Here is a 19,112-nt window from a genome sequence, read left to right as displayed (position 1 = left end):
GAAATTTATGAATAAGGTAAGGACAAAAACTGCCAAGATCATTGGTCCAGTACTGAGCCTACTACACACTAGCTTTCGTGTTTTTAGGAGTTGGATAATCTTTGTGATTCTTCTTTTTTTTTTTTTTTAAGTTTTCACATCCAGTCCCTTAGTGGGATCCATTTTTTAAATTTTTTTTTTGAAGATTTTATTTATTTATTTATTTATTTGACAGACACAGAGAGGGAACACAAGCAGGGGGAGTGGGAGAGGGAGAAGCAGGCTTCCTGCAGAGCAGGGAGCCCAGTGCGGGGCTCGATCCCAGGACCCTGGGATCATGACCTGAGCCAAAGGCAGACGCTTAACGACTGAGCCACCCAGGCGCCCCAACCTTTTGTTTTCTGAATGGGGTAGAGATATGGCTCCCTGCTGAGAATGCTGATCCTGATGCATGGGCCCTCCCGATGTCATAACTGTCATGTTTTCACAGGGGGCAGAGGGAAGTCCGTGTCGGACAAGAGCTGGTGTGTCTGCACCAGGAAAGCGGTTCTAACCATTTGTGAGCCACAGGCCTCTCTGCAAAGCTAACCCAAGCTACAGATCATCCTGGAAAATTACACAGAAAGCCCTAAGTGCAAAGTCGCGGAGTCCCACGGTCCTGAGCCCCTCTGCAGGCTCCGGGCTGAGTAGCTCTTGTCTCGGCCTGCCCACAGGTAACTCCTGGGGGCCCTTCTGGGATGGGAACCCAGGAAGCTCTGCATTTCAGGCCACATAAAGTTTGCCTGCTCTGTCTGGGTCTGGTCCCCGTGGGATCTTCGTCTGCTCGGACCAATGTAACAAAATCACCACACACGGGGCAGCTTAAACCACAGAAACATATTCCTCCCAGTCCTGGGGGCCGGGAAGTCCAGCTCCTGGGGAGGCCCTCCAGCCTCCTCGCTGTGTCCTCACGGGGTGGTAGGCAGAGGGTGTGGGAGGAAGCAAGCTCTCCGGGCCTACTGCTTGTTTCTCGGGAGAACCCTGGCCAGGACAGCAGGCACAAAGACATCAGAATCAGAAGCGACCCTGAGAGGAGGCATCGCCGAAATGAGTCTTGACAAGTGTGTCAAGAGAGGAGCTGGGCCCGTGGCTTCTTTCATCTGCTGGATGAACTTGGAGCGCTCTTCGGAGCTCCCAAGACGGCACTCCCTCTCCTGTCAGCCAAGCCCACTCACACCTGGAAGGCATTTGCCCATTTACGGCTGGTGACATCATAGGGCAGTGCCACACCCCCAGGACTTGGATGTGAAGTTTCTGAGCTTTGCACGCCTCCTTCTGAGTGGTGGTGGTGCAGGGAAAGGATGGGCTCTGTCGATCAGCCCTTATTAACACACGCCGAGCGTCCTCGGTGATGGCGCCCCGGCCTGCCCTGAGGTGCACGCCAAACTGGGCACCCCATGGGGTTGTCGGTGGAGACTCGAGGAGGCACCCCTCTGAGATTCAGGTGCACCGTGGACCCAGAGTCTGTAGAGCCTCTCGAAACGGAAGTCAGGGTGGTGTGCCGAGGAGACTGGGTGATTTTTGTTGACCCTGGGTTGAAATATAAGTAAGTGAGCAATTAGTGCAAGTCACTCTATTTCTCGGAGGCAAAAGGTCAGTTCCCAGGGAGCAGAGCCCAAACCGCAGATAAACAGCCTTTGTATGTTCATAGGCAAGTACGGATTCTGGGCAAACAAGGATGTGCCTACGTGCAAATGGGATTTGTTGGTACATGTGTTAAACTTGTTAAACTTCCCGATGCTTATGACTTCACCTTTAGCTTGTGACTCAAGGGTTGGGACTGGAAATGTCCACAGACAGAAGAATATTCTATAGATAGTGTGTTAGAAAAAGTCAGTTTTCCACCTCCCGTATGTCTCTCCTTTACCTTCACATAGAACACTTCACTTCTGTCCCTTCCGGGTTCCCCCCCACACACACACACACGGAGCAATGCTCTGTGACGCCAGCTGGGTGTCCTACAGTTTAACTCCATCCTGACACCATCTACCTGGAGACAGCATCCGATCCCACAGGTCAAGGGCTCCGTCCCACGAGACCACCCCGCAGCTTCAGCTGCAAGTAGGGCGTCCCCAGGTAACCCACAGCTTCTGTCGGACTTGGCTCCATGCTGGAGTCCCCATGATCTCCCTCCTCGGGTTCAATTAATCTGCTAGAGGGGCTCACAGAACTCAGGGAAACATCTATGCTTGCCAGTTCATTAGAGGATATGATAAAGGCCACAAATGAACAGCCAGAGGAAGAGATATGTAGGGCGAGGTCCAGGGGGCTGTCGAGTGCAGGAACTTCTGTCCCTGTGGAGTTGGGGTGTGTTACCCTCCCAGTACACGTGGATGTGTTCACTAACTTGGAAGCTCCCTGAATCCCGTGCTTTGGGGATTTTATGGAGGCTTTCTCACGTAGGCATGATCGATCATTGATCCATTTCCAGCCCCTTGCCTCTCCCTGAGGTCCCAAGCATCTGGTCGTGGCTTGGTGTCTCTGGTGACCAGCCCCCATCCCAGAGAAGGTTTAAGTCTTACAGTTAGGTCTGATCCCTTTCGAGTTAATTTTTATATGTGGGATGAGGTAAGAGCTACAGTGAGCACCTTTGTCCCATTCCTGATCCTAGGGGAAAAGCATTCTGTTTTTCATCCTTAGGTGGGATGATAGCTGTGGAGTTTTCAGAGATGCTCTTCATCAGACGGAAGGTGTTTACATATTTTCCTAGTTTTCACCTAGCTTTAATCACAAACGAGTGTTGTGTTTTGTCAAATGGCTTTTTTTGCACAGATACATTTGCTCATGTGATTTTTCTCTTTTAGAATAACAATATGGTGATCCACTGAATAACATTTCTAGTGGTAAATCAACTTTGCGTCCCTGGGGTAAAACCCACTTGGTCATGGGTTTTTAAGAATATATTACTGTATTCAATATGTTATTTTAAGATTTTATTTATTTATTTATTTATTTATTTATTTATTTATTTATTTTTTAAAGATTTTATTTATTTGAGAGAGAGAGAATGAGAGACAGAGAGCACGAGAAGAAAGGGGGCAGAGGGAGAAGCAGACCCCCCGCTGAGCAGGGAGCCCGATGCGGGACTCAATCCCGGGACTCCAGGATCATGACCTGAGCCGAAGGCAGTCGCTTAACCAACTGAGCCACCCAGGCGCCCAAGATTTTATTTATTTTTTATTAGAAAGAGTGAGCAAGCATGGGTGGGGGATGGGGAGGGGCAGAGGGAGAGGGAGAAGCAGGCTTCCTGCTGAGCAGGGAGCCCGACATGGGGCTCGATCCCAGGACCCTGGGATCATGACCTGAGCTGAAGGCAGATGCCTAATGACTGAGCCACCCAGGCGCCCCCTCAATCTGTTAATATTTTGTCAAGGATTGTTTGCATCTGCATTCATGAGGGATATGGTGATATGGTCATTTGAGCCATCACACCAGATTGTCAGCTCTGAGACAATGGGGATTCTGTCTCTCGAGGTCATCTCCGGGTTCCCAGCTCCCAGACAGTGCCTGGCACAGGAAGGGCCCTCGGGACATGTCTGTTTAATAAATGGATGCATGACAACAAACCACAGGTTGCTTTATGCCAGACAGGATCATGTGAATAGTTTATCAGCACCTGTTTTCTGTAAGCCAGGAGAATGTGATTCAGATGTGTTAACACATCAGGGTAGTTGTTCTGACTCTTAAGGTGGTTCAAGCTTGTCAGGGTGGAGGTGCTCTGAAGTTGTAGGAGGGAGAAGAAGCATAGGAAGGAGAAAAAGCCTGTTTCTGGGGGTGCCACCTCTCTCTTCTTGTCCTTGACCCATTTCCTTCCACCTGACAGCAGGCTACCTGCCCACTGAACTCCCTTCCCTACGCTTGGCTCTAGGCAGCTGCAAATTCTCCCTTAAAAACCTGGTGGATCCAGGTGCGATTGCGTCATCTTTGCCCACTGTCTGAACAAACTGAAGGCTGGGCAGCTTCCTCTCTCGTTGCAGAGGGACTGTAAAAGTCAGCTTCCATGCTAATACCGTCATGGTCATAATCCCGAGTCTTTTATTGGGTAAATACCACGTGGCTGTCACTCTGCTACGTGTAGAGCCTTTTGTTTGTCATTTCCTGTAAGAAACCATGATTATCTACTGAATTCCTACTATTACAATAAATATATTATTTCTTGAGGTTAAGTAAGCCCGTGACGCTCCTTGGCGGCAGACATTTGCATAGTCAAGACACTGGGGTGAGCTAAGTGGCAAAGGGGCTCCAGCCAGCACACGGTGTAGACAGACTCTGCATTCATTTCTCTGGCTGATGTGGTCTTGGCCAAACCCTGAGGCCATAGACTATGATTCTAGCATCAGCCTTCTCTAACTCCCCAGAGTGAAATCCATGTTCAAGGCTCCAGTTTCCATTGTCACCCTGTGTTGGGCCCTCCAATGACTTGTGTCCCGTGGTCCCCCCTGACTGCCCTCTCTCAGCAGCTCCATCACTGCTCAGCCCACTGAGACAGCCATGAAAATATCCCCAGTGCTCTTGAAACTTTTTATTTCCAGATATTTTCAAACTTGCAGAAAAGTTGCAAGAACGGTACAGAGAATTCCCATACACCTTTCCCCATCTCCCAATTTTAACATATTTTTCTACATTTCATTTGTTTGTTTTGTTCTTAGGTTTTAGATTTCTGATTATACCTGTTTCTTTTTCATATATCTCCAAGTGCTTGGGGATATTTATTTAGTCTGGAGGGTTAAATTATAGCTTTCTTATACCTCATAGTTGATTTGGGGGAGAGAATTTCCATCAACAGAAATGCTTTGTTTCAGATTTTCCATTTACCTCTTAGAGTAACTTTGTATAGAGTTTCTCTTGAGTTTTTTATCCCCAGGTCTCTTGGTGGATGGGGTTCCTAATTCAAGAGTACCCTGATCTTTTAATGTTCCCTGGATCCAATTCCAATGAGGGGATGTTCCCACACAAAACACTAAGCAATTCTTGCACACCAGCAATTCAGTTTAATTCAACCCAATTCTGACACTATCTACACAAAGATAGCATCAGATTCCACAGGTTAAGGGCCCGGTCTTACAAGACTGTCACCACCACCCCCACTTCAGATACCAGTTGCAAGCACAGCTGAGAGCCTGCAGATTGGCTACAGATCGGAGGTTCCAATGACCACCTCCTTAGGTTTGATGAATTTGCTAGAGCAGCTTACATAACTCAGGGAAAACACGTTTACTGGTTTATTAAAGGCTATGATAAGGGATGCAGGTCAAGGGCCAGATGGAAAGAAACTTAAGGTGAGGTGTGGGGAAAGGGTGCAGAGCATCCATGCTCCCTCCAGATATTCCACTCTCCCTGTCCCTGCACCTGCCACCAGCCTGGAAGCTCTCTGAACCTTGTCCTTTGGGGTTTTATGGAGGCTTCATTACATAGGCATGCTTGATTAAACCTCTAGCCCCTCACACCTCCTGGAGGTCAGGGGTGGGGCTGAAAGTTCAACCCTGTATTCCTGGTTGGTTCCCCTGGCAACCAGCCCCCATCCTTAGGTGTTCTCCCTAAGTCACCTCATTAACATAAGCCTATTTGTGGTAAGAAAGGGGCTGGTTATGAATAACAAAACACCCATTTCACTGTCATGGCTCCGAATGAAGCATTTCAGTAACTGAGGACAAGTAGCCAAATATGACAAAAGATGTGCCTCTTGCTCTTCTCACTCAGGAAGTCCCAAGGGCTCCAGGAGCTGTGAGCCAGGAACTTCAGACAAAGACCAAATATCTCTGTGTCTTATAATTCACGGTATTGCAGCGGTGCTCTGAACGACCAGGTGCTGGATCAGCCTCAGGTGTCTTTGGATGTCATGGCGGACTTTCCTTTTCCTGGGGATGATTCCGTCTGTGCTTTGTCTTCACCGGGACCTGCAGCACACCCCAGCCACACGCTTGGCCATCCTAGGGGCGTGGCAGCCAGAGCGCCGTTGGAGTGTGACACTCTTTGCAGAGGTAATTTGAAGTTTGGTTTTCCCTGCATCTCCCAGTAACCCAGAAGGCACACGTCCCGTTTGTGCTGCGGGTCCATCTTACGCTTTTAGGAGGCAGGATGTTTGGAGAGGTTCGGATTGTCCCCCAGACATTCTGAACTTGTGTTTCCCCTGTGATCTTTCCCATTCTTCCCCAGCTGCGGTCCGGGAAACAGGCGTGCGGGCAGGATGTTAGTAGGTTGACGTGACGGGGCGGTCCTGCAGTCGCGTGCGGCCGGGCAGGGCTTGGTGGAACAAAGCTAGCTCTCTGTTTGGGGCCTTGGGTCTCCAAGCCAGGGCTGCGCTTTGTGGCATGTCCCAAAGGTATTGGGACAAAGAACACTTTTTTTTTTTTTTTAAAGATTTTATTTATTTATTTGACAGAGAGATAGAGCCAGAGAGCACAAGTGGAGAGAATGGCAGAGGGAGAGGGAGAAGCAGGCTCCCCGCTTGAGCAGGGAGCCCGATGCGGGGCTTGATCCCAGGACCCTGGGATCATGACCTGAGCCGAAGGCAGACGCTTAACCATCTGAGCCACCCAGGCGCCCCTAAAGAACACTTTTTTAAAGCCTCACGTATCCAGAGCTCATGACAGGCGTCCTTGGAATGCCGTGTGGGGAGCACAGCCCGGCTCAGGTTGGAGTCAGATACCTCGTGGGTAAATCCTTCTTTCTCCTTTTTATTCTTTTTTTTTTTTTAATCAGCTTTTTTCGCTTCTTTTTATTTATTTATTTTTTTAAAAGATTTTATTTATTTATTTGACAGAGAGATAGACAGAAGAGCACAAGCAGAGGGAGTGGCAGAGGGAGAGGGAGAAGCAGGCTCTGCACTGAGCAGGGAACCCGATGCGGGACTCGATCCCAGGACCCTGAGATCATGACCTGAGCCGAAGGCAGACGCTTAACCATCTGAGCCACCCAGGCGCCCCTCTCCTTTTTATTCTATAAGCTCCCCTCCCCCAGAACCCATGCGTGCATGAGCACACGCACACACCCCCCCACCCCCCCCCCCAAAGCTCAGCTCCTGTTTTTAATGGTCTTTTTTCTAATTAAGAATCTAATTTTAAGAATCCAGGAGAGGAGAGTCTTTTCTGAGCTATGCATTATAAAATCATCTGTTGGCCAATGTGGATCAGAAAGTTCTATTGTACTAGAACGTAGGAGCTGAAGTGGGACATCAGGTGAGTGAGCTGAGGGGTGAGTCGGAGCCAACAAGACACATTCACACTCAGGGGAAATGAGGACTCGGAGCCTCCAGACTCTGCTTTCTTGTGACCAGAACAAGCAGGTGGGCGGGAAGGCAGAGGGTGGGGACACGCGTATACAGGTGACGCTGGGGGTCAGGCTGGTGTCAGGTGTGGTGGTGAGAACAGCCTCACATAAGGGCAGTGAGTGGGGTGTCGGGTGGATGACCGAGTGAGGAATTACAGAGAAGGACCAGGATGGAAACTCACGAGGCACGTGGGAGTGCGGTGCCCCTGCCGCCCGCCACCGTGGAAGCTCCAGGCGTGGGACACGTGTTTGTGGACACCATGGGCCTCCTGCCTGCCCTGTGCTTTCCTTTGCCACAGGAACACTGTGTGGTCAGGAGGTCATGTTTTGAGAAGCATTGTTCTAGAATTTCAGATTCTTGGCATGAAATGGTACCTGTAGATCTATAACGTTTAATCTTCCTATCTGTGGTTCTAACTACGTTCCCCTGCCCCGTATGGATCCATCTTGCTGGACGTTGCTTGTCTTGCTGACCCTTTCAAACAGCCGGCTCTCGGCCTGATTGTCCGGTCTGGAGTGGGTTTTCCCTGGGGGCGGGAAGAACGGATGCATTCGTGCCTGCACCTTTATTAATTCCTTGCTCTTTCTTTATCCCTGTAGTTTGGGCTCAGTGCTTAGCTCATGTAGTGTGCATCTTTTTGTCTTGGAGTAGGTGTGAACTGACTGTTACCAGCCTGCCGTGTGCAAACGTGCACTTCTATTTCCAGCCCCACTCAGACGCGCCTCTGACAAGCCCATTCCCGCTTGGCAACAAGAAGACTAAATTTAACTCAGCTTAACCGGATAAACAGTTCCGTCGGGCATTTTTCTCTAACATGGCCCAGTTTAAAGCTTCGTCTCTCTCCGGTAAACACCTGCCCCCTTCAGGTGTGAGCACTGCAGCCTGCATCTGGCCCAGGCTCCTCTCCAAACCCCGGCGGCCAGCTGCAGCGGGGAGGCTGTGGCAGCTCTCTGTCCCGGCCGCACCCCTGCAGCCTGCCTGGGGAGCCGGCCAGTGGGGTAGTGCCCAGAGACGTGTGTCGGTGGCTGCCTGCAGGTTGGGGGCGGTGAAGGCTGCTCATCCGATTCTGGAGTTACATGGTGACATCTGGCCTCATCTGATGGTCTTCGGGTCCCATCCCCCACCAGCCTCCCAGTTTACACACACCCCCGACACACACACACACACACACACACACAGTTTCCCTTGCTGCCCCCTGTCACCCTTGGCCATCCCTGGAGGGCGCTGGCATGAGAGAGAAAGCAAGTGGACAATGTCTCGAGTCACTGCCTGGAGCACGTTCCGTGTGGAATGTGGGTGTGCTTTTCTTTCCCACCATTTCTGTCCAACCCAGGGGCACAGGCGTCTGCATCCCCTCGAGGGCGCACGTTCTAAAAGCCAAGGGAAAGGCAGGATGTCGTGGGGCAGCTTCTCGCCTCAAAGCCTTTTTCGCTCCTCCGTTCCTGTTCTGTGCTCGGTGAGGGGTCACCCTACGATCCACTTGCCCGGAACCAGCTCTGGGTGGGAGACACAGAAGTAGTGACTGTCCGGGATGAGGGGGAAACAGGCGAGACTTCTGTTCTCCCAAAAAAAGCCTGGGCATCGAGACCACTGGCTCAACACAGAAATCCCATTTTGATCGGCAAAGAACCACAAACTGGACAGCTCAAAACGAAACAAAATTCTTGCACCGTCTGGGGGCCAGAAGTCCGAAATCAGGGTGTCGCAGGGCCGGGGGAAGGATCCTTCCGGTCTCCCCCAGCTCCTGGTGGTGCCCGCCCTCCTCGGCGTCCCAGGCTTGCAGCTGCACCTGTCCATCTCTGTCCCCATGTTGTGTGGCCTTCTCCCTCGTGTCTGTTTTCTTCCAAGCACACTGGGTGAGGGCCCACCCTGATCCAGGAGGCTCTCATCTGCACTAAGCACATCTGCAGAGACCCGACTTCAAAATAAGGTCTCCCTCACAGGTTTGGGGGACACTGTCCAGCCCAGGACAGGGCGGGGATCGGCATGCGTGCTGACGCTGTCCCCCTCTCGGGGCCCTCTGCTGACGAGCCGGCGGGCCCAGATGCAGCTGTCACGTCTGTGGCTCGCGTTCCTCACCTGTCCTCTGACCTGAGGCAGGAGGTCCAGCACAGCCACAGGTGTTTCTCAGGCCAGAGTGTGATGTTACAGGCCTTGCTAATCCTGCTAATCCTCCCTCAGGAGAGACTTCTGGAACTTTCTCCCCCGATCGCAGTCTACGGTGGAAAACCAGTCAGGGACCCGTCACCCACTTTCCAGATCCTTTTTCTGGGGGAACGTTCTCATTCTCTCCCCGGAAGGGGCCCATCTTGCTCTGGTGCGGGGCCCACAGGGCCCCCGTGAGGCTGGGTGCTCCGTGCCAGTGACAGGAAGCTCGCCCCAGCTCCCACAAGGACTTATCCCTCTGGATTTCAGCCGCGTCCCATGGACGTGTAGACAGTGTCTCAGTTTCAAACACAGCACTTCCCTGATGACACCTGCAAACGCCGACGGGATGAGAGGAGACTTACAGATCTTTTTCTTTTTAAATGTTCGTATTGAGGCAAAATTCACATAACATGAAACTAACCATTTTAAACAGTTCAGTAGCAATCAGGGCAATCACACTGTTGTGCAACCAGCACCTCTCTGCAGTCCCAGAACGTGTCCATTGCCCGGAAGGAAAGCCTGGACCCTGTGGGCAGTGGCTTCCTGTTCTGCCCTTCCCCCAACCCCCCACCCCCTTGTCAACCACCTGCCTTCTGTCTCTAGGATTCGCCTCTTCTGAGTATTTTATGCCAGAAATGGAATCTTATAATATGTGGTCTTTTGTGCCTGGCTCCTCTCCCTCAGCATAATGTTTACGGGGTCCGTCCGTGTTCTAGCAGGTGTCCCCGTGGCCGAACACCATTCCGTGGTCTGGAGAGACCACAGCGTGGGTATCCATTCACTCACGGACAGGCGCTCGGCTGTTCTCACCTTCGGCCGTGGTGAATGATGCTGCCGTGAACGTGCCGGTACATCTGTCTGTTTCAGCATCTGTTTTCAGTTCTTTGGGGCACGTATCTAGGAGTGGAATTCCTGGGTCATGGGGTAATTTTATGTTTAGCTTTTTGAGGAGCCACCAAACTGTTTTCCACGGTGACGGCACCATTTTATGTCCCCACAGGCAGTGCGCGAGAGCTCCAATTTCTCGTTAACACCTGCTGTTACCCGTCTTGACTCTGGCTCCTGGTGCGAAGTGGTGTCTCATTGTGGTTTGGCTGGTCTGGTTCCCGTGATGCCTGCACGCTGGGGTCTGACCCGTTGTGAGAACTGTTGGTGCCACAGGCCCCTTCTGCCCTGGTCGTGGAAGAACAGAGGTAGGTGTATCCTACTTCACCCCTTCGTCCCCAAAACCGCTTCCCCCCACGGTGAAGTGAGGGGTTGGGGAGGCTCAGAGGAGCTAGTCTCAAAGCACAGAGTCCTTACGAAAGACCAGCCCAGGCAAAGCCCGACGGCAGAAATCACGTGTCCATGGACTCAGGTTCCCCTGATTCCTTAGCTTAAAGCGTGGCCACATTCTGGGCAGAAAAGAACCCACTTTAATCCTGAAGGCCCAGCCTGTCTGGTGTTTGCACTGTTCTCTCCCCTGTGTCTTCACCAACACCCGTGTTCTCCAGTCCGTGAAAACGACTTGCACACACAAACTCAAATCTGAAAAAGTCTCCATCCCACGACGAATTGCAGCACTGTCTGAAAACTGAAATCCCACTCTCCCGTTCCGGTTTATCCTTGTTTTGATTTCTAAGAGGCCCCGGGGCCCTTGGCTTTTTATCACTGACCACCCCTTCCAGGTGGAAGAGGCCCGGCCAGCTCCCTGCGGCGAGCGCACGTGGCCGGGCAGGAGTCCCTTCCCTAGAGTCTCCTTCCTTAGGTTTGGAAAGTTGGAGATTTCCTCTGCGTTTTGTGGTTTATGTCAAATATCTGAGCACATTCAAAGCAAATGGACAGCTTCGTCTACTGTGATATTCCTTGACATAACTTGAATTATCAAGCTCTTGAGGATTGTGGTTGTTTCCGTAACCTGCTCGCGAGAGGAGAAGCTGGTTCTCAAGCTCCCTGGAAAACAGTGGGGTGAAGACAAGAGCATCAGGCACCCTCCACCGCAAGTAGGCAGGCCAAGTACAAGGCGGTGGTGACTTGGGTCCTGGGAGCACACGGTGTGGGCTTTTCCAAAGGTGTCTCCCACGCCGGGCAGGCATCCGATTTCCGTGTGGAAGAGCCCTTCTGGCAATCGGCAGCTTTAAAAGCCTTCCGATGGGGCAGACATTTCCCAGTGTGTCCTTGACAAAAAAAACCACATCCTTTGCCACAGGTAGTTTGGGAAGCACCAGGCTGAAAAAGGACCCCGGATACCGGCCCTAGCAAGACTGGGTGGCTACCAGCCCCCGTAAATGCAGAGAAACACCGTGGCGCAGCGTGCCCCGGCTAAAGGGAGCTGTGCTCTCGGGTGAGGCTTGAAGCTTCGTCAAGTCATTCTGAAAATCAAGGTTCTTAAATGTCGTTCAGTGATTCCAGGGCAGGAATCGGGCCCAGAAATGCAAGGGAGTTGCCCCGGCTAGACAGCGGTGGTTTGACAAGCTCGGTGTCTCACGGATTGCCGCCCCGTCTGCTTGTGCAGGTTAACAGACCTGCAAATGAGAGAAGCATGGGCTCCTTGTTCAGAGCTGGCCGGGCGGGGAGCCGGCCACCGCCGCTGCGTCCGGCACAGGGATGGGAGAGCAGACACTGGAGTAGGGGGCCGTGGGCGTGGGCAGCTGGTGGTGGGCTAATCAGAAGCAGGACATCCTTTGTGGTTGCTTAGGGGGGCATATTTGTGTCTCCCTGGTTGGTCCTGGGTTGAAAGCAAAGGCAAGATGGGGGAAGCTGGTGGTCGAGGACCCCATCCTGGCCGTTTGGCCTGGTCACTGCAAGGGCTGTGTCAGGGTTCTGCTGCCATGGATGGTCTGGCTGTTGGCCATGTTGTATGCTCCACCTCTCGCGCTCAGTGGGAAAGCGGGCTCCCATGAAATCTGCAGCGCCCTGGCGGGCAGCATGCCTAGGGCCTGAGGGTCTGCTGTGCCGCTGGAGATGGACCCGCAGGCCCGGCTGCTGGGCGACTTTACACCCTGGTGTGGGGACAGAGGGCTGTGTCGTGGTCATTTCCCAAGTGGCTACGGACGAGGCCTGTCCCAGGCCTCTCCGGGGCGGGGACAAAGCTGAACCCCCACACTTCTCTGTCCATTTCGCTCAAGAAAGGCTGGGAGCTTGGAGTTGGGGGTTCAGGGGAAGGGAACCCACTTCGTTTGCTTCGTTCTGGTAATCAGGTCAGTCTCTCCTGTGCTGCGTTGTAATTAAAAGTAAGAAATGTCCCGCGGGGTAGGCGGCTTGCGCCTCCAGGACCACAAATGGATCTCATTTGATGGGCAAGCCTCCATACCTTCCATGACCTTAATTTCAAAAGTTTACAAATACGCCCAAGTGTCCTGTGGAGGGTGATCTTATGCATCCGCTTGACTGGGCTAAGGGATGCCCGGGCAGCTGGTAAGCTATTTCTGGGCAGGACTGTGAGGGTGTTTCCTGAAGAGATTAGCATTTGAATCCAGGAAAGCAGGTGTCCCCCGCTGCCACCAGCAGGTGGTGCCGAGAACAAAATGACGGAGGGAGGCTAAGTCTCTCTCTCTCTCTGCTTGAGCCGGGACCGCCAACTTCTGCCCTCGGATGCGGGCGCTCCTGGTTCTCGGGCCTTTGGCTTGGACCGCACCACACCCCCAGCTGCCCTGGGTGTCCAGCTGGCCGACGGCAGGCCGTGGGGCTTCTCAGCCTCCACCAGCGCGGGAGCCAGCCCCTCGTCGGACGTCTCTTTCCGGTGATCTCTGCGCATATCCTACCGGTTCTGTTTCTCTGGACGAATGCGCATCCCTAATTTCTGTCCTAAACCTATTCTTGGCTTTATCAAAACCCTTCGTGAACCCTATTTTCAGCCAGTACTGCCTTTTGGAGTTAATAGGTCCCTTAGTTCTACCGTCTGCTGAGTTAAGGGAGGTTCAGGGTTTTCTTTTCTGTCTCCCAGGTCTCTTCTGCGCAGGGCCGGGCAAGGCTGGGGCCAGCGGAGCACGATGCTTGGGCGCAAAATGTAGGGGCTGGGGCCAAGGTCAGTATTATAGGTTCTTCCTCTCGCCCTTGATTCCATAGCACCGTTACTAATCCTGTCTTCACTTAAAGATTGTCATGAATTGTTTGCGTGCACTTTGATTTTCTTTAAAAATTGCATTAGTGATGTTTATCTTGATCACGGAGTTTTGGGGCCTTCCTTAAATTTTGCACCCGAGGTGCATGCCTCCCGTCCCTGCATTCCAGCCTGGTGCCCTGTGCTTGGCGGGAAAGCCCGACACGCTTGAATGGACTTTTACATCCCTGTCATGGCTTCCGCTTCTTTTTTGATAATTAATCATTCATTCATTCATTTCACAAGTGTTTCCTGAGGCAACTCTGTTCCAAGGATGTGCCAGGTGCTGGGGATTCAAGAGCGAGCAGAACACACGTGGGCTCTGTCCTTGTGAGCGCACAGTGCCCGTGACAGAGCCCGTTCCTTCGCCGGGCCCCCCACGCTGCAGCCCTCCATCCGGATCCCGGGCTGGCTGGCTTTCCTCTCCGGGTGGAGGGGTGGAGGAGAAGGGCTAAGGGAGAGGGTCCCTGGGCGGGGGCTGCCCACGTGTCGTGGGGAGTGAGCCAGCCGCTGCCTTCTGGCTCCCCCGGGACAGGTGTAGGCTTGGCCGGGGTGGGGCCAGGTCCTCCGTCCAGGTGCCGGGAACCAGCCTGCAGGACGCCGGCGTGAGGGGGTGCTCTTCGGTAAGCACGCTCCCACGGCCCCCAGGGTAGGACCTCACAAGAGGCGGGCCCCCCGTGCTCGTGCTGGGCCAACACCCGCGAAGGAGAGCAGCGAGGAAACCGCCCCGTTCTGAACCTGGAGGAGTCGTGGCTCTGCGAGGGCAGGAGTATGAACTGCCTTGGCTCCGCTCTGCTCCTTACTGGGAATGACTTCCGTCTGCCTCGGAGGGAGTCTGAGCTCCCAGCTTCTTTTCCTCACGGGGAGTCAGAAATGGGGGGGTGTCCTTCCGCACAAGCTCCTAACAGTGTTGAAGTCTCCGCCTGAGCCGCACCTCTGTGCCTGCTCCCCCGGGCACCCCCCTCGCTCCCCGGGGGGCTGCACGCGGCCCACGGCGCAGGTGCCTGGGCTGTGCGAGCTGCTTTCCAGGGTTATAAATGCCTCATTTGGGGGGATTAAAAGGCCCAAAGGTCGGGCGCCTGGATGGCTCAGTTGGTTAAGCGACTGCCTTCGGCTCAGGTCATGATCCTGGAGCCCCGGGATCGAGTCCCACGTCGGGCAGGGAGTCTGCTTCTCCCTCTGACCCTCCCCCCTCTCATGCTCTCTGTCTCTCATTCTCTCTCTCTCAAATAAATAAATAAAATCTTTAAAAAAAAAAAAAAGGCCCAAAGGTCTAAACTGCAACTTTGATTTCCCTCCCCAGAAGCCCCCCCGGCCTGTCGCCCTTGCCCGTCTCTCTGCACCCGCTCGTGGCGCTGGCTCAGGGGCTGCCCACCGGCTTCAGGCCTGCCAGCTCGCGGTTTGTTTTCCGCGTGTCCCGTCCATTCCCATGTTCCCTCTACGCTTCTCCTGCCTGCTCTTGGAGTAAGTGTCTCTCAGGATCCCTTTCTGTCTCCACGGCGGCAGCGCCGGCCGCCACGGACCGTTCCCTCAGATTTCGTAGCTCCACGGTGGCCGCACTTGGAGGTGGGCCTGGGGGCGGCGGGTAGGGGTAGAGCTGGTCCCCAGGGTGGGGTCTTGGAAGAGGAGACCCCAGAGCGTTCCCTGTCTGCCAAGGGAGCGAGCACAGAGTGAGGACTGCATCACTGTGGGCGCCCGGCCTCTGGAACCGCGAGGAATAGGAAGTGTCTGCTAGGGAACCGCGCGGCCTGAGCACCTTGTCCGGCAGCCTGAGCGGAGTACGACAGGCGCCGTTCCTCGCCGTGCTTTCTAGCGGTCGCTCTCAAGTTCCCCGTAAGAGGCTTAGAAGGCCCGGGACCTGCGCAGACGCACGCAGGGCCGGCACAGCGTCTCTAATCGACTTGAAGAGGCTCCAGCCCACTTGGGGCAGCAACACTCGCGTGTCAGGGTCAAAGCTTTAACCCCAGAAGTCAGTGCTGATTTGCTCTCCAGCGTGGCAGGTTCAGAGAGAGCCACCTTCTACACGGGGCTGCCACATGTCCTGCTGTCTGCCTCGCCGTCCACAGCCGGCACTGGGCCAGTCCCTGTCTGCAAGGGTGTCGAGGACAGTTGTTTTTTTATTTTTTATTTATTTATTTTTTTTTTTAAAAGATTTTATTTATTTATTTGACAGAGAAAGACACAGCGAGAGACGGAACACAAGCAGGGGGAGTGGGAGAGGGAGAAGCAGGCTCCCCGCCGAGCAGGGAGCCCGACGCAGGACTCGATCCCGGGACTCCAGGATCATGACCCGAGCCGAAGGCAGTCGCCCAACCGACTGAGCCACCAGGCGCCCGACAGTTGTTTTTTTAAATTGTCATAGTTGGGAACCTAAGCAGCATGAAGATACGTGGGCTGCTGTGGTTTAGAGATGCCCCACCCTCGCGTGGATCGTGTGGAAGAATCTACCTGCCCCTCCTCTTGCAAGGAGGTTGGGAGCCGCCCGGTTCACGGGGCCCAGCTGGTGGGGGGGGTCGCGGAGGCTTCTGAGTCAGTGGCAACTCCGCCCCTGGGGCCAGGGGATGCCTTGAAGGAAACAGAGGAAGCTGGTTACTACCTTCCCTTTCCCCTCTCTCTAGGCCGGGGGTCAGCAACACGGCCTCCAAATCCGCCTGTTTTCGTAAGTGAAGTTCAAGGGCACGCGGCCGTGCCCGTGCCCACGTGGTCTGTGGCTGCTTCAGAGCTCCGGTGGCGGAGGTGAGCAGGCGTCACCGACCCCAGCCAGCCCTCAGACTGTTGACCGTCTGGTCCTGCAGACAAGGTTGCCAACCGCTCGGGCCCCATGCCCTCTGAATCCTGATGAGATGGGAGAGGCCGGTGCACACGGGTTCACATCTCAGAGAACTCGGTCTTCACGGACTCCCGACTGGACCGCAGGGAGCTCCCGGCACGGCCCGGTGATCGTGTTTTCCCCTCTCAGGAAACCATTTCACCAGGAGGCCCGAGAATCACGGGCCGCACCCTCGAAAACAGGAAAGTCATCTTCTTCCCTGTCTGGGCAGAAGGACGAGGACAGAGACCCACTGGAGGGCCTGGGCCCCGGGCAGAAGCTGCAGGAGGGACGAGGGGCTGCAGGAGGGATGCGGGGAGGAGAGAGAAGCTCTGTCGGCACTCAGCATCTCAGGGAGCTGGACTAAGCACAGAAGCTCGGGTTCATCACCCTGGGACCCCAACGTCAGCCGAGGGCTGGGACGTACCGAGGCCTTCACTACTCAGTGGTGACAAGGGGCCACACGTGCCCAGGGGCCATCTGTACCCGGGCCCGCAGACACCTGCTTCACAGGGTGGTGGGATGCGGTGGAGGCCAGGCAGAGCATCGCCGGTCAGCCCGCCCAGCGGTGGGGGTCCGGGCCGTTCCCCTGCAGATACTCTTTCCCAGAGAAGACAGAGCCGGCTGCGCTGGGGGATCCACGTATTGCCCTCAGAGCCTCGGCCTTCCCCACGCGAGCCAGACCGTCCACTTGGGGAGGAGGCAGGGAATCCACTCACTCCCAGAGGCTCCGAGCCCCCGGGAGCTGAGCGAGCCACCGTGGACCCTAGCTGGGGAAACGGTGCTGCGATGAGGAGCCAGGTGGAAGCTGGGGTTTGTGTCTTGAATTTTGCTGGATGGAAGTGTCCTTACAGTGCAGATCTTTCATTTTACAGTGAGCTCTCTGAATACAGAGTTGTTTTTAATCACAGCAGAGGAATAAACAGAAGCTGTAACTCCCTTTTTCATCCCCAAGTGACTGAGGACCCTGAATGGAGCCAGGCATGGGGGAGAGGGCTGGGAGGGAGCTGGCCTTCAGCATCCCAAAGTGAGGAGTCAGCGAGAGCCTGGAGGTGAGCAGGTAGCAGGTAGCAGGTGAGCGGGTGAGTGAGTGAGTGGGTGAGTGGGTGAGTGGGTGACTGGGTGAGCAGATGGGCGGGTGGGCAGGTGGGCGGTGAGTGGGTGAGCGGGTGAGTGGGTGGGTAGGTGACCAGGTGAGCTGGTGACTGGGTGAGCAGGTGGGCGGGTGAGCGGGTGAGCAAGTTAACAGGGCAGTGCAGGGGGGAGGCCGGGATTAGGGAGCAATAATTGTTTTACCCTCTGAGGACAGGGTGCTTTGGCTGGGAGCCTTGTTGGTGACTTGGTGGTGTCAGAATCCCATCTGTACAGACTGGTACAAAGGGAGTGATCCACCCCAGCGACTGTCACCTGAGGCGGGGAGGGGGCAGCCTGGGACCCTCCCGAGCAGACGGAGCAAGCAGAGCAGGGGGAGGTGGAGGGAGGTTTCCGTGATCCCTGCTCCGTGCTGAGAGCAGGGGTCCTCGGGGGAGACGCCTCGTCCGGGTCACTGTTGACCCCACCGTGGGCAGGTCCCTGTTTGATGCGGTGTTCTTCACACCCTTGCCACAGAGCTGGGGTTTTTCTCTTTTTTTTTTATTGTGATATACATGGAACAAAATTTACCCTCTTAACCGTTTTAAAGAGAACCATTCAGTAGCGTTTGGGTCGTTCACAGTGCTATGAGGCCACCCCATCGAGTTCCAGAGCTTTTCATCAGCCCGCAAGGACACCCCGCCAGCCGTCCCTTCCCATCCCTCCTCCTCCTCCCCCTGCCCCTGGCAACCGCCAGTCAGCCCTCGGTCTCTATGGTTTTGCCTATTCCGGACACTTCATATAAATGGATTCCTACAGTACGTGGCTGTGGCTTTTTAAAAATATCTCATTTTAAGATTTCTCTTCCCAATTAAAAACTGGGCGAAGGATCTAAACAGACACCTCATCCAAGAAGATACACAGATGATTAAAAAGCCTATGAAAAGGGACTCCATGTCCTACAAGTCCCTAACGAGAGAATTACCACCACAAGGAGACACGACTGCACGCCTATCACAGGGGCTAAGATCCCGAACACCGACCACACCCACCGCCGGCGCGGACGTGGAGAAGCTCACCTGCCGCCGTGGGGACACACAACGGCGCAGCGACCTCGCAAGACAGTGGGGAGGTTTCTTACAAAACCAAACGCGCTCCCACAATACGATCCAGCAGTCACACTCCTTGATGTCCACTCAAAGGGGCTTAAGAGTTACTTCCACACAAAAATCTGCACACGGATGTTTATAGTAGCCTTATTCATAATCACTAAAGCTTGGAAGCCACCAAGATGCCTTTCAGTAGGTGATGGATAAATCAACTGGTCCATCCAGACAGTGGGATATTGTTCAGTGGTTAAGAGACTGAGAGCACTAGCCAGTCACTAGAAGACATGGAAGAATCTTAAATGTATGTCGCTCGGTGAAAAGAGCCCATCTGAAAAGGCTGCGGTGTGATTCCAACTGCATGGCATTCTGGGAAAGGCAGAGCTATGGGGACAGCTGGGGTTGGGGAGGGGGGAGCGGGGAGCACAGAGGATATTCAGGGCAGTGAGACCCTCTGTGTGAGGCTGCAGTGGTGGATACCTGTCATCACCACACGTTCATCCAAACCCAGGGAGGGTGCAACACCAAGAGGTAACTGTGGACTTTAGTTACAGAATAAATAATGTGTCAGTGTTGGCTCATCAGTTGCAACATGCATCCCACAGGAAT

At 54.1% G+C, this 19,112-nt stretch overlaps 1 long non-coding RNA gene across 2 annotated transcripts; it reads left to right on the top strand.

Moving 5' to 3' along the window:
* The first annotated feature begins 6,542 nt into the window (after nucleotides 1–6,542).
* Nucleotides 6,543–17,443, top strand: LOC135362975 (uncharacterized). Of its 2 annotated transcripts, XR_010408562.1 has the most exons (4): nucleotides 6,543–6,674; nucleotides 6,782–8,133; nucleotides 10,437–10,629; nucleotides 15,691–17,443. It is a non-coding gene; the product is annotated as an uncharacterized LOC135362975 (long non-coding RNA). The 2 variants fall into 2 exon arrangements; XR_010408561.1 differs by having other exon boundaries at nucleotides 6,641–8,133.
* The last annotated feature ends 1,669 nt before the right edge of the window (nucleotides 17,444–19,112 follow it).

This window comes from Mirounga angustirostris, unplaced genomic scaffold (genome assembly GCF_029215605.1).
Source record: "Mirounga angustirostris isolate CCGP_5_RB_7025 unplaced genomic scaffold, mMirAng1.0.hap1 SCAF_17, whole genome shotgun sequence".
NCBI classification, from domain to species: domain Eukaryota; kingdom Metazoa; phylum Chordata; class Mammalia; order Carnivora; family Phocidae; genus Mirounga; species Mirounga angustirostris.
The sequence above is the reverse complement of the archived record's forward strand: the minus strand, read 5'-3'. Positions and strand labels throughout refer to the sequence as shown.